The sequence below is a fragment of the Labeo rohita genome, chromosome 19 (genome assembly GCF_022985175.1).
Source record: "Labeo rohita strain BAU-BD-2019 chromosome 19, IGBB_LRoh.1.0, whole genome shotgun sequence".
Classification (NCBI taxonomy): domain Eukaryota; kingdom Metazoa; phylum Chordata; class Actinopteri; order Cypriniformes; family Cyprinidae; genus Labeo; species Labeo rohita.
Genome location: NC_066887.1, coordinates 27,659,318 through 27,672,641, shown reverse-complemented (window position 1 = coordinate 27,672,641; position 13,324 = coordinate 27,659,318). Strand labels below are relative to the sequence as shown.

Genomic DNA, 13,324 nt, shown 5'->3' with positions numbered 1-13,324 from the left:
GTCAGTTTTTTTTTAATGTTTTTAATTAAAATATAAAACTTTTGTATATGTGAATCTCTGAGCATGAAGAGTATATTTTATATTTTAATTAAAATATAGAATATAAAAATTCTTACATTTTATGTTTTTAATTACAAATATTAAAAATATATATTTTTTTATTTTACAATATTTGTTATTTGTCCATTTTTTTTTTTTTTTTATTTCTTGTGCATGTCAGTCGGCATGTCGAGATTACTGTCGGTAATCTTATGGTCGATTAGTGCAGCAAGGTCGTGAATCTCTCCTGTCTGGTCTTAGGGTTAATAGTATTAATAAGGCGGCCTACTTTAACGTTGACCACTGGCAGTACAACAACGTAGACAACAACATTTATTTATTTATTTATTTATTGCCACTTTTGTTATCGGAGATTCATACTAACCTAGGAGTCATGATTGAAATTCTGCGGGGTCACAGGGGGCATTTCCCCTCCTCTGCCCTGAGGGCTGAGTGACTGATGGGTTGGGGAGAGGATCAACCCAGAATGGATGAGCCCACAGCGGTTACGTAACACAGTCAGAGATGGACTTAGTGCTATAAACACCCAGTACAGACCTGGCTCGAGAGTTCTGGTTTACATTAACACCAGAAAGACAAATGACCCCCATTAGTGAGCAAAAGTACTGTTAACACAGTCACAGGACATTTCATGCAACCACGTGTGTGTTTGTTTGAGTAAGGGAGTTTGTTTATGGACTGCGATTTTTGGCATTTGATGGACCACAGCTGAAGCTGTGAGACATTCATATGGATGAATCGGACAGAAAGAAAGACAGGAAGTAAGACAAGTAATGTTTGTTTAAGGAGGGCTTAACCGCAAGGATGGGTTAGCTAGTGGAAATGTCCCTATCGGCTAGTGTTGTGTCACTATATCTCAATACTTAATATGATTGATCATTTTTAATGGCAGTTTTTCAAACACTCTTAACCCTATAGATGGGGTAAGCTGTGTCAGAGCTCAACTAATAGTAATAGTAAGTTCATTTGAAATGCATTCCATTACATGTAATTAAATTAATATAAATTTATTGTGTTTTTTATATTTTTTTAAAATAATTTTATAATTTATGTATTAATTATACATAAAATATTTTTAAACACACACACACACATATATATATATATATATATATATATAATATATAATTTTTTTAAAATTAGTTAGAAATTATGTAATTTATTTAATATAATTTATAATTTATTTAATAATTATTTATGATATGTAAATAAATTAATTTTACAGTATTACATATATTTTAAAATAGAAAAGCGAGAAAGAGAGAGTGAGGTGTGGGGGAATAGAGGAGAGAAAAAATTGACGTGAAATTGAGGTGCAAGACAAAAGAGGTAACGATAAAGGGAGCGATGGATAATTGTTATTTGTGGATTCTCCATTTTCACTTGTCTCACCGTGTTAGATTACATAATGCTGCCTCCAGCCAGGCTCTAACCAGAGCGGGAAAACACAGAAAGCGACTCGCAAACACGCGCACACACACGGCTGTTCTGACGGTCTGTAACTCGTCATGTTGCTTTGGCTGACACTCTGAAGCGCCAGGCTGCTTGACATACACTCTCACACACATGCTGCTCCAAAAGAGCCAACAGGAATCAAATCACATTCTCACAATATTTCCCTGTAATCTAGTGCCACAGATTTAGCGTATTGCCTGCATCCTAATTCAAACAGATCCTGAGTAGTCTAGGATTAGTGCAGTGTTTTCAGTGGATTTTAAAAAATATGCACTGGTGCATGATGTTTCAGGCTAATATTACCCACAACCCCTTGCGACATTAAGGAGTTTGTGACAGGTCTCTATAACCACAGTCTAAAATTAACACTTGCTAACTGCCACATAAAAGTACAAAAGGGATTTGTTTAGTAAAGTGTGTAAAATGTTTGTTGGCTGGTGACTTTATTAGGAGTTTTATTAGATTGGGTTAAGTTTGAATTGTGCAAACAATAGCCTCCCTTGATTATGCAAGTTACCAGATGATCTCATTTTACTGTAAGAAAGAAAAAAAAAACTTGTGTTGCGACTTCTAATTTACAATTTGCAATTCACTTCAGTGGAAAGGTTGTCATCTTAGGGCTTCTGTCATCCAGAATTTCATGTTAGAACTTGCGGAATCTTCCTTGTGTCAAGTAAGAAGAACAAAATCACAATGAGGAACAGAACTCACTGTTGAATTTGCAATGACTGACGTGATTATTTACTGAAGTAATGTTGCATCAACCAAAGACTTGATATGTTTAGTAATTTGAACTAAAATGCCATTAACAGAGACATGATGATTTGTTAATGTTAATGCTTGAAGTGTTGCCATGTCCACTTATTATAAGCGATGCATATTAAATGGATAGTTCACGCAAAAATGAAAATTCTGTCATTAATTACTCAACTTCACTCATCCTTCACTCAAACCCGTAAGACCTTTGTTCATCTTCAGAGCACAAATTAAGATATTTTTGATGAAATCCGAGAGCTTTCTGACCTTGCATAGACAGCAACGCAGTTTTTTATGGTCCAGAAAGGTAGTAAGAACATGTTAAAATAGTCCATGTGACATCAGTGGTTCGACCACAGTTTTATGAAGCTATGAGAATATTTTTTGTGTTCAAAGAAAACAAAAATAATCACTTTATTCAACAATTTATTTTTTTCTGTGTCAGTCTTGGACAAAGTACCATGGCGCATACTGACGCAGGAGCCGGCTTTGAGGTACTTCATAAGCCGGTAGCTTCATAAAATTGCAGTTGAACCACTGATGTCACATGAACTATTTTAACAATGTCTTTACCACCTTTCTGGGCCTTGAGTGTGTCAGTTGCATTGCTGTCTATGCAGGGTCAGAAATCTCTCAGATTTCAACAAAAATATCTTAATTTGTGTTCCAAAGATGAACAAAGGTCTTACAGGTTTGGAACAACTTGAGGGAGAGTAATTAATGACAGAATTTTTATTTTTGGGTGAACTATCACTTTAATATTCATTGCTTATAATAAGGGGACATGGCAACACTTCAAGAGCGTGCTCTGTAAAGCAGCCTAATAAACATAATCGAAACACGACGGCTCTGTCAATGGTATTTTAGTTAAAATTGCTAAACATGGTCACTTTACTTAGGTAAATAATCGTGTGTCAGTCATTGCAATTTCAAGAGTGAGATCTGTTCCTCACACATCCCACTATCCCTTTAAGCATCTTTGGGCTTGTTGTCTAAGCTTGGCTCATAAAGCGATCCAGTTTATAGAGTTAATAAAGTAAGCAGGTGCAGTTGGCGATATTTTGTAATGTGGCTTATTTCCAAGATAAAGCATTTGGATTTGAGTTTATTATGGGTTTGTTCTTTTTTTATTGTAAAATCTGGCAATGCTGAGTCAAGATGCACCTCATTTCCTGTGATTTCTCACACTGTGCATAAAATAGAGAGACTCTTGAGAGAAGGCAATTAAATGTGTGATTAATAACTTGTTCAGTTCTGTTCACACTGCATACCTGAATACCTGAATTTATTAGTTAATTTGGTTTTATAACATTGTCACTCCTGAAAAATTACTGAAATGTGTGTGAACAGAACAGGATTAAGCACTAAAGGGTGAATTGGCAACTGAATTTAGCTGCTGGGTGTACGTGACTACTGTATCATGTGGTTTTACAATGCAGTCCAACCGCAAAACATGTCCATACTAAAATCATTATGACTTAAGAGAACAGCTGTTGACATGTTTTTATCAGGTGAGAACCAGAGGAAACAGATCCCAGGTCAGTATGAAGGTGTTGAAGGCTTGGGGTTTTCTGGCTGATACGATAGCGTGTGCTATTCTCAGGTCAGTCTGTGTGAAGACAGGAAGTGTAAACTTCAGATGAACCAGCTAGAGGGACTCTCAGTTATTCCCAAACAGACAGAAAGAGCCCAGAGGGGCAGAGAAACACCTGTCACCTGTCTCCTGAGACTCTCTCACACACACACATATGCAGGAAGTCAGATGATTAGTGTGCTGTACTATTGACACCATAACATGACTAGTGCCATTACTCATACTTGGGTTTAATAAACTTTGCTATGTAGCTCTGCAGGGTTTGTGCTCCCGACATGAATGTTTCTTAAATCATGCGTCTGCGAGAGGTGTGGTGTTACTTTACTAAACAAATGAATGTATATTTTCACCTGGCAGATGATGAAACAAAAGCATCCCAATAGACTTGCAGTGCAGGAGGAACCTGAGTCATATCTAGAGACCACAATATCAGAATATCACTGCGACTTCAGCCAGCCAACCAGAACATCTTAGCAACCGCATAGCAATGCCATAGCAACAACTGGTCATGCTAAAACATGTTATTTTTCACCATGTAGATCATGTGATACTGAAGACTGGAGTAATGATGCTGAAAATTTTCAGCTTTCATCACAGGATTAAATTACATTTAGATATATAATAATGTTACACAGTATTACTGCTTATTGTAGTTTTCATCAAATAAATTCAGCCTTGATGAGCATAAGGAAACTCTTTCAAAAACCAAACCAAACAAACAAATCTTATTCTGTCCGTCACTGCTGAAAATAAAAACAGCTTAAAAACAAGCCTCAGGCTGTTTTCTGGTCTTAGCTAGTCTTTCAGCTAGTTTGAGAGAGGTTTTGGACAGATTGTTGGAAACCAGCTTGTCATTCAGCTACACAAGCTTGATCAGATTATGAGACCAGCAAAAACCAGCTAAGACCAGCAAACCATCATAAGATGTTTTTCTCTCTGTCTGCTTCTGGGTTTTATAACAATTTCCCCTACTGGGGAAAAAAAAAATGCTAAAACCAGTTAAAAGGAAGCTAAAACCAGCCTATGCTGGTTAGATGGACTTACCTGGTTTAAGCTGGATGTAGCTGGTTTAAGATGCACTAAAAATAATTTCACTCAGAAACGGCTAGTAAATTTCACAATTAATTACCAAGAAACAGGAAATAAAATCTGGCAAAAAAAATTGGCAGTAAAAAGGCTGAAAACATTTTGAAGACTGAAATGGTTTTAGCTTTTTTAGCTTTTCTTTTTTATCTCCACTCATATTTCCTTCAGGAAATGTGAATCTAGTTTGGAAAGTAGCTTACAATTTGATGATATGTCTATTGTCATACTGTTGTAACTAGCAATTTTTTTCATGGTTAACATGATGCATGTTTACAAAAACACCTAATTTGGATTTAGCTGCTAAATGGATTCAATTGAATTGAATTCAATTTAACTGAAATTTCAGCTAAGACCAGCAAAATCTACTTTTGGGTTTTATAACAATTTTCCCTGCAAAAAAAAAAAAAAAAAAAAGATGGACTTATGTGGTCTAAGATGGATAATGTTGCTCAGAAACTGCTAGTAAATTTTACAATTAATTTAAAGAAACCGGAAATAACACATTGAATTGAATGTGAAATTTTGCAGTAAAAAGACTGAAATAATTTTGAAGACTGCAATGGTTTTAGCTTTCTTAGCTTTTTTTTTTCATTTCCACTAATTTTTCCTTCAGAAAATGTGATTTCTAGTTTGAAAAGTAGCCTACAATTTGATATGTCTACTGTCAGGTTGCTGTAACCAGAAAAAATGTAAAAAAAAAAAAAAAAAAAAAAAAAAAAAACAATGTAAAGAAAAAAACAAGTATGTGGTTAAAATGACACATGTTTACAAAACACCTAATTTAGATTGAGCTGCTAAATTGATTCAGTTTAATTTTGTTAAAAAAGGACATTTCCAGCTGGTTTGAAAGAGGTTTTGGTCCCTTTTTCAGATTGTCAGACTCGGAAACCAGCTTGTCGTTCAGCTACAGAAGCTTGGTCATATTATGAGACCAGCATAAACCAGCAAGATTTATAATTCCCTATGTCTACTTTTGTGTTTCATAACAATTTCCCCTGATGAAAAGAGAGAGAAAAAAAAACAGCTAAAACCAGCCTATGCTGTTTAGTTAGACGTATCTGGTTTAAGCTGGATAATTTCACTCCTTTCACTCCATTCCTTATCTCCACTCATACTTTCTTTCAGGAAATGTGAATCTAGTTTGAAAAGTAGCTTCCAATCTGATAATATGTCTACTGTCATACTGCTGTAACCAGTAAAATGTTCACAATATTTTCTTGGTCAACATGACACATGTTTACAAAAACACCTGATTTGGATTGAGCTGCTAAATGGATTTAATTCAATTTTGTTAACAGTACAATCCATTAGCCAATCAGTAAATGAATGCCTAATAGCATCTACATAGTGTTATTGTTAATTAAACCCTTGTAGAAAATGTAGCATTTTCTGTGGACCAGCTGAATTCCTTCCATTCTGTTTCTTACAGTGACACTTTGGAATTTCGTAACATGTATAACCCAGGTTATCCAGCAGCACTAAGTCAGTGAGAGAATTCCCATAATGAACGCTAAACATCCCTGTCCTAATGAGCTCCCAGGGATTAGCATGTTCTCTCTAAACATGACACACGCCAATCCCCTCGGCTGCCCCGTAACACACAGCGTTTCTTGCCATTTTAGCGCTCTCGCTCTGCCTCGTCATAATTCACCAATTCTTTCACATTAGGGGTATCTAGTGAAGGCTGTAGCTGTCGACGGGTGCTGCGTAAAAAGATTAATGCGTTTCGAGAGGGAGGAGGTGGAGAGTGGCATGAGAGGTTTCCGCCAATTTAATGCGTTTGCATAAAGCCAGAGAAATCCTGCCCTCGATCCTATCAAAGAAACTCTGACTCGTGATTTGTCAGATGGCCTTGTTAAACGTAACAATGTCATGTGACAACAATCTAGTACTGGAATAGTTTTCATAATGAAAGCTTTTTTTGTAATGTTCTTTAAAAATTTAGTGCATTATGCAGTACACTTTTAGTATAAAAAATATACAATGTTTCTGAAAGTCTCTTATACTCACCAAGGCTGCATTTGCTTGAAAAAAAAAACAAAAAAAAAAACAGTAAAAACAATCAAATATTGTTACATTTTAAAATACATGCTTTATATTTTAGTATATTTATAAATGTAATTTTTTCCTGTGTTGCAAAGCTGAATTTTTATCATCATTACTCCAGTCTTCAGTGTCACATGATCCTTCAAAATCTTTCTGATATGCTAAATTGGTTCCCAATAATAATAATAAAAAAAATAATAACAGCTAAAACCAGCCTATGCTGGTTAAATGGACTTATCTGGTTTAAGCTAGATGTTGCAGGTTTAAGATGCATTAAAAAATAATAATTTCACTCAGAAACTGACATTTTGCATTAAAAAGACTAAAATAGATATGCAGACTGAAATAGTTTTAGCTTTTTTAGCTTGTTTTTCGTCTTCTTTGAAAAGTAGCCTGCAATTTGATGATATGTCTATTGTCATACTGCTGTAACTAGCAAAATGGTCCCAGTTTTTCTGGATTTGACTGCAAAATAGATTGTAAAAAAAAATGAAATTTCAGCTGGTTTGAGGGAGGTTTTGGTCCCTTTTTCGGATTAGGGTTAGACTCGGAAACCAGCTTGTCCTTATTTATATAATTTATTTATTTTTTATATTATTATTATGTTTGTGAAAACTTTTTTTTTTCTACACAGTTCAGTTAAAAAAATCCAAACTTAAACTATATTAAACTGACTAAATTATATTAAACATGAGTTGAATCTTGTATAACTTATTTTTAAAAAGTTGAAAAGTTATTTTGATGAGTTAAAATACAGTATAGAAAGTTCAAAAGTACAGCATTTATTTGAAAATAGAATATTTTTTTAACATTACAAATGCTTTTACTGTCACTTTTGATCAATTTCATGCATACTTGATGAAGCAAATAAATAAATAAATTTAATTTATTTATTTATTGATAATTTTTACATGTTAAAGTCTGTATTGCAGATCTTCGGTGCTTATGTGGGCTGCACAGGTTCGATTCCAGGCTGTGTCCCATTTTGCTGTTTTTGCAAAACACAAAGTAGTAAAATCCCAGAAAATAAATAAAATAATCTGAAAAGGAATGTCCAGTGAAAGCCAGGCTTCACTGCGTTAAACAGTCCGTCTACAAGACGTTGTGTAATTACCGTAAATGGCATGCCAGCTTTGAAAAGAATGCGTTGCCCTTTTCTTCTTTTCATACGGTAATATTAATTTTTGATGAGAGCTGGATTCTTTTGCTTCGCTGGAAGTAGGGATGAAAAAACCTCGGCGGCATAAAGGACGGGAGTGAATGTGCTTTTGTGTCGGTGCGATACAGTCGCGATGACAGCTGCATTCGACACGAACTCCGCAATTCTCTCACAGAGCGCCTCTGAAAGGAAACGGTGATGGAAGAGAGTTTTCTGCCTCCAGTGTGAGGCCTTTTCTCCTTCTTATAATTCAAACTGTCCTTTTGTCACATTCAGATCGGTTTCAGATTCATATGCAAAGAGACTCTTATTGCAAAGCTGGATTCAATCAGAGGGAGTGAGAGAGAGAGAGAGTGATTTCCTTTCAAAATGAGTGTAAAACAGGTACGTTAAAGCACAGGTGTGTTCATTTTTAACCTTTTTAAGTTTGATGTACCGTGCTAGTTTGCTGTTAACCTATTGGATTTATGATTTTCAGTGGATGTTGAAACTGGGAAATCCCATAGACTTCACATAGAGAAATCCCTTAGAGAATGGAGATTCTTTGCTCATGTCTTTTTTAAGCATTCTACTTTGTTATTAAGTTCTGCCCTCATCAAAGGTTTTTTTTTAGTGACATTTAGGGCGTTGGTTTACTATGTTTGTAACAGTCGCCTCTATGACCAGTTAACAGGTTTTTTTTTTTTTAACTAACCAAAGAGGGGCTTTGATGAAGCTGCCAAAATTCCCCTGATATAAAAGCAACTTATATCAGCAACTTACAAAAATTGAACATGGGGATTTCCTACATGTTTATGTGTTTGTTTTCACACTTACGTTTACATTTATTCACATGTAGCCTAAACGAGAATGTTAATGCACTTTTGAGCCGTTGAGGTTTGTGTGTAATAAGTGTGCACTGCACTCTCAAAAATTAAATACTAATTTAATTAAAAAATTAAATAATAATTAAAAATTAAATTAAATACTAGCTGATAGAATTGAACTCAAAAGTTTGCATACACCTTGCAGAATCTGCAAAATGTTACTAATTTTACCAAAATAAGTGGGATCATACAAAAAGCATTTTATTTAGTTAGAATTAGTACTGATCTGAATCAGTCCACAAGAGAAAATAATAGTTACATTTATAAAAATGACCCTGAGTTTACATAACCTTGATTCTTAATACTGGGTTATTACCTGAATAATCCACAGCTTTTTTTTTAGTGATTTTAGCTCATGAGTTCCTTGTTTCTCCTGAACAGTTACACTGCCCGCTGTTCTTTAGAAAAAATCATTCAGGTCTCACAAATTCTTTGCACAAATTCTAAGCATTTTTGTGTATTTGAACCCTTTACAACAATGACTGTATGATTTTTGAGATCCATCTTTTGACACTGGGGACAACTGAGAGACTCATATGCAACTATTACAGAAGATTCAAACGCTCATTGATGATACAGAAGGAAACACGATGCATTAAAGGAGAAGTCCACTTCCAAAACAAAGATTCACATATAATGTACTCACCCCCTTGTCATCCAAGATGTTCATGTCATCTGTTATGTGAAATTATGTTTTTTGAGGAAAACATTTCATTTTTCTCCATATAATGGACTGATATGATGCCTCGATTTTAAACTTCCAAAAGGCAGTTTAAATGTGTCTTCAAACGAACCCAAATGCGGTTGTAAACGATCCCAGCTGAGAAAGAAGGGTCTTATCCAGCGTAATGATCGGTTGGTTTCATGAAAATAATACAGTTATTTATTTATTTTTTATTTTTTTTTTTTTTTACAAACGCTCGTCTTGTCTTACTCTGCCTGGACAGTTTTTGTTCCGGTTCATGACAGTTAGGATATATTGAAAAACTCCCATCTCATGTTCTCCCTCAACTTTAAAATTGCCCTGTATCGCTGTTTTACCTTTTTTGTTAAGGGTGTTGATCACCTTTGCATGTTCACTTTGCAAAGACTGTGTCGGTACTTCTGCAGTGGTGTAGGATGATTTTGAAATTATTTTTGAAGTTAAGGGAGAAAATGTGATTGGACACGACATACCCTAACTGTCTTGAGTCAGAATACACAGAGTTTAGGGAGAGAAAGACAAGACGAGTGTTTAAGATTAAAAAGTATTTCAACTGTATTTTTTCTAATAAAAATAACCGATCGTTTCGCTAGATAAGACCGTTCTTCATCGGCTGGGATAGTTTACAACTGCATTTGGGATCATTTGAAGCCGCATTTAAACTGCATTTTGGAAGTTCAAAATCGGGGCACCATAGCAGTGCATTATATGGAGAAAAATGCAGAAATGTTTTCCCCCAAAAACATAATTTCTTTATGACTGAAGAAAGAAAAATATGAACAGCTTGGATGGCAAGGGGGTGAGTACATTATATGTGAATCTTTGTTTTGGACTTCTCCTTTAGGAGTCAGAGGGTGAAAACATATGGGATCAGGGTAAATTTAACTTATTTTGTCTTCTGGGAAATGTACATATTTTCTGTAGCTTCTGAAGGGCATTACTAAATGAAAACAAAAATAGATTGAGGCAAAATAAGAAAAATGTATATCTTCTTTCTGTTGAAGCATCAGTCAGCATTTGAACCATCTGAGTCCCTCAGTTGCCCTTAGTGTGAAAAGATGGATGTCAGAATCATACAGTCATTGTTGGAAAGGGTACAAATACACAAAAATGCTGAAAAACCAAAGAATTTGTTGGACCTGAAACATATTTTTAAAGAACAGCAGGCAGTTTAACTGTTCAGGACAAACAAGGGACTCACTAAACAACAACAACAACAAAACACAGTTGTGGGTCCCGTGGAATTAACAATACAGTATTAATAATTAAGTGTATGTAAACTTTTGTTTTGTTTTTTTTATAAATAAAAAAACTTTTTAAAAAAATGTTTATAAACTGTTATGTTCTCCTGTTGACTATATGTTAACATCTTCCATGTGAAATATTGTATTCAGGTCACTACTAAATTAAAAAATAACACATTTTGTATGATCCCTCTTATTTTGGTAAAACAATGAACATTTTGCAAATTTTGCAAGGTGTATGTAAACTTTTAACTTTCACATGGTTTGTAGATTAAAAAGTTCTTGCTTTATAGGTTCTTCAGATCAGATTTTTGCTTTCTGGGTTCTTTCAATCACCAGAACATTGATTGTTTTCTAGAAGTAGAGAATAAAACATTCTTTGTGGAAGATTATACAAGCTGTTTTTTGTGCTGCTTGGAAACTGTTTTTAGGGTGTTCACACAAATGCACACACGCAAAAAATGTTTCCCGTACAATTAGGACTGAGAGCTTCTTTTTTCCAAAAACAAATTACAAATGCAATCTTGTTATCCTGACTATTTAGATCTCGGATTAGGCCGTGTCCGTTTCCAAACTGAGCGCTGATTGAAAGTGACACTAATTTCCTTAGCCAAGCGTCATGGAGTTTTCGCTGTGCTGTCCAGCGCAGAATATCGGAAAAGCGGTCAGGAAGGACTTCGTAAAGAGGAGAGGCGGTGTCGACCAAAGTGGTTTTCCTTTTTCTTTTTTTTTAAATCAAAGCTTTTGTGTGTGACTCTCATGAAACCTGTCCAGAACATGTCTATAGTCCAACATTTTAACATTAACTAACATTAACAAAGATTGATCAATACTATAACAAATGTGACCCTGGACCACAAAACCAATCTTAAGTAGTACTGGTATGTTTGTAGCAATAGCTGAAAAAACATTGTATGGGTCAAAATGATAGATTTTTCTTTTTTGCCAAAAATCATTAGGATATTAAGTAAAGATAATGTTCCAATAAAGTCATTTTGTAAATTTCGTACCGTAAATGTATCACAACTTAATTTTTGATTAGTAATATGCATTGCTAAGAACTTAATTTAGAAAACTTTAAAGGCGATTTTCTCAATATTTTGATTTTTTTGCACTCTCAGGTATTGTCCAATCCTAACAAACCATACATCAATGGAAAGCTTATTTATTCAGCTTTCAGATGATGTATAAATTTCCATTTCCAAAAACTGACCCTTATGATTGGTTTTGTGGTTCAGGATCACAAATCTATTGCTTATTGTTAGGTAATGCATTAACTAACATGAACTAATGGGACCTTATGGTAAAGTACAACTGAATTATATGCTCAATTTCCATGAAATTAAAATTCTGAAACTAATTTTGGTAACAGCTTATTTTAGTTTCGTTGTTAATTATACATTATTATGCTTACTATAGTAATAACATTTAATTATGCATAATTCCATGCTACTAGCCATAAACCAAACCCTAATTTTAACCCCAAACATGTAGTTTTTTATTATATTTTGCAAAACATTTATTTAATTTTATTGTTTTTATTTAGGTTTTTGGGTTGAAATGTTACCTGGACTTGATTTTGTGAGATTTACTCTTTAAGTTTATCCTGTGGAATCACATTTATTGAAATCCCCACGGCGAGATCAGCCCAGTGCTTAGAGGGTTAAACCTGCCCGAGAGAAAGAGAAAGCAAAAGAGAAGTCCAAGAGAGACGCTCATAAAAGAGGGATTGTGTGGGATTGTGTGAGGCAGGATAGAACAGGATCGCCCACGCTGAGCTCCAGCTAATGATGACATCATCTGTTTGTTTAGTCAGGAACGGCTCGGCCTGCCCTGACAGGGATTCCCCGTCCACTCCACAGGGACACCGCGTGACTCTGTGTGTGTGTGTGGTTGAATGCCTGCGGTGCATGGTCACATTTACACAAGTGCCTCCTATTTTGTGGAGTGAAGGGTGTGGTTGCATTAACTGGACAAGCAGGAGATTTCTTAAAGAAAGAAGATTTGCCAAGAATATGTCTAGGTCATATTTAATTCCAGAAATTTCAGAAATTATATTTTGCATATTTTATTTTATTTTATTTTATTTTATTTTATTTTATTTTATTTTATTTTATTTTATTTTATTTTATTTTATTTTTTCTACTTACTGTAAAATGACATTTATGTATTAATCATTACATTTTTTTTACTGCCTCATTATAATAATTTGACAATTTTGTCAGCAGATTATTGATTATGATTCTTATATTTCTAAAATATACAAAACAAGTCAGGAGCAAAGTTATTTTAGTATCATTGAGGTATCATTTTGAATTGTGAGAAATGTTTTTATATTTTATTTTCTTACAGTAA

At 34.5% G+C, this 13,324-nt stretch overlaps 1 protein-coding gene across 3 annotated transcripts in view; it reads left to right on the top strand.

Annotated features, from left to right (window-relative positions):
* hivep1 (HIVEP zinc finger 1) overlaps nucleotides 1–13,324 on the top strand; it is a 73,699-nt gene that overhangs the window by 34,941 nt on the left and 25,434 nt on the right. The gene's annotated exons all lie outside the window — the stretch shown is intronic.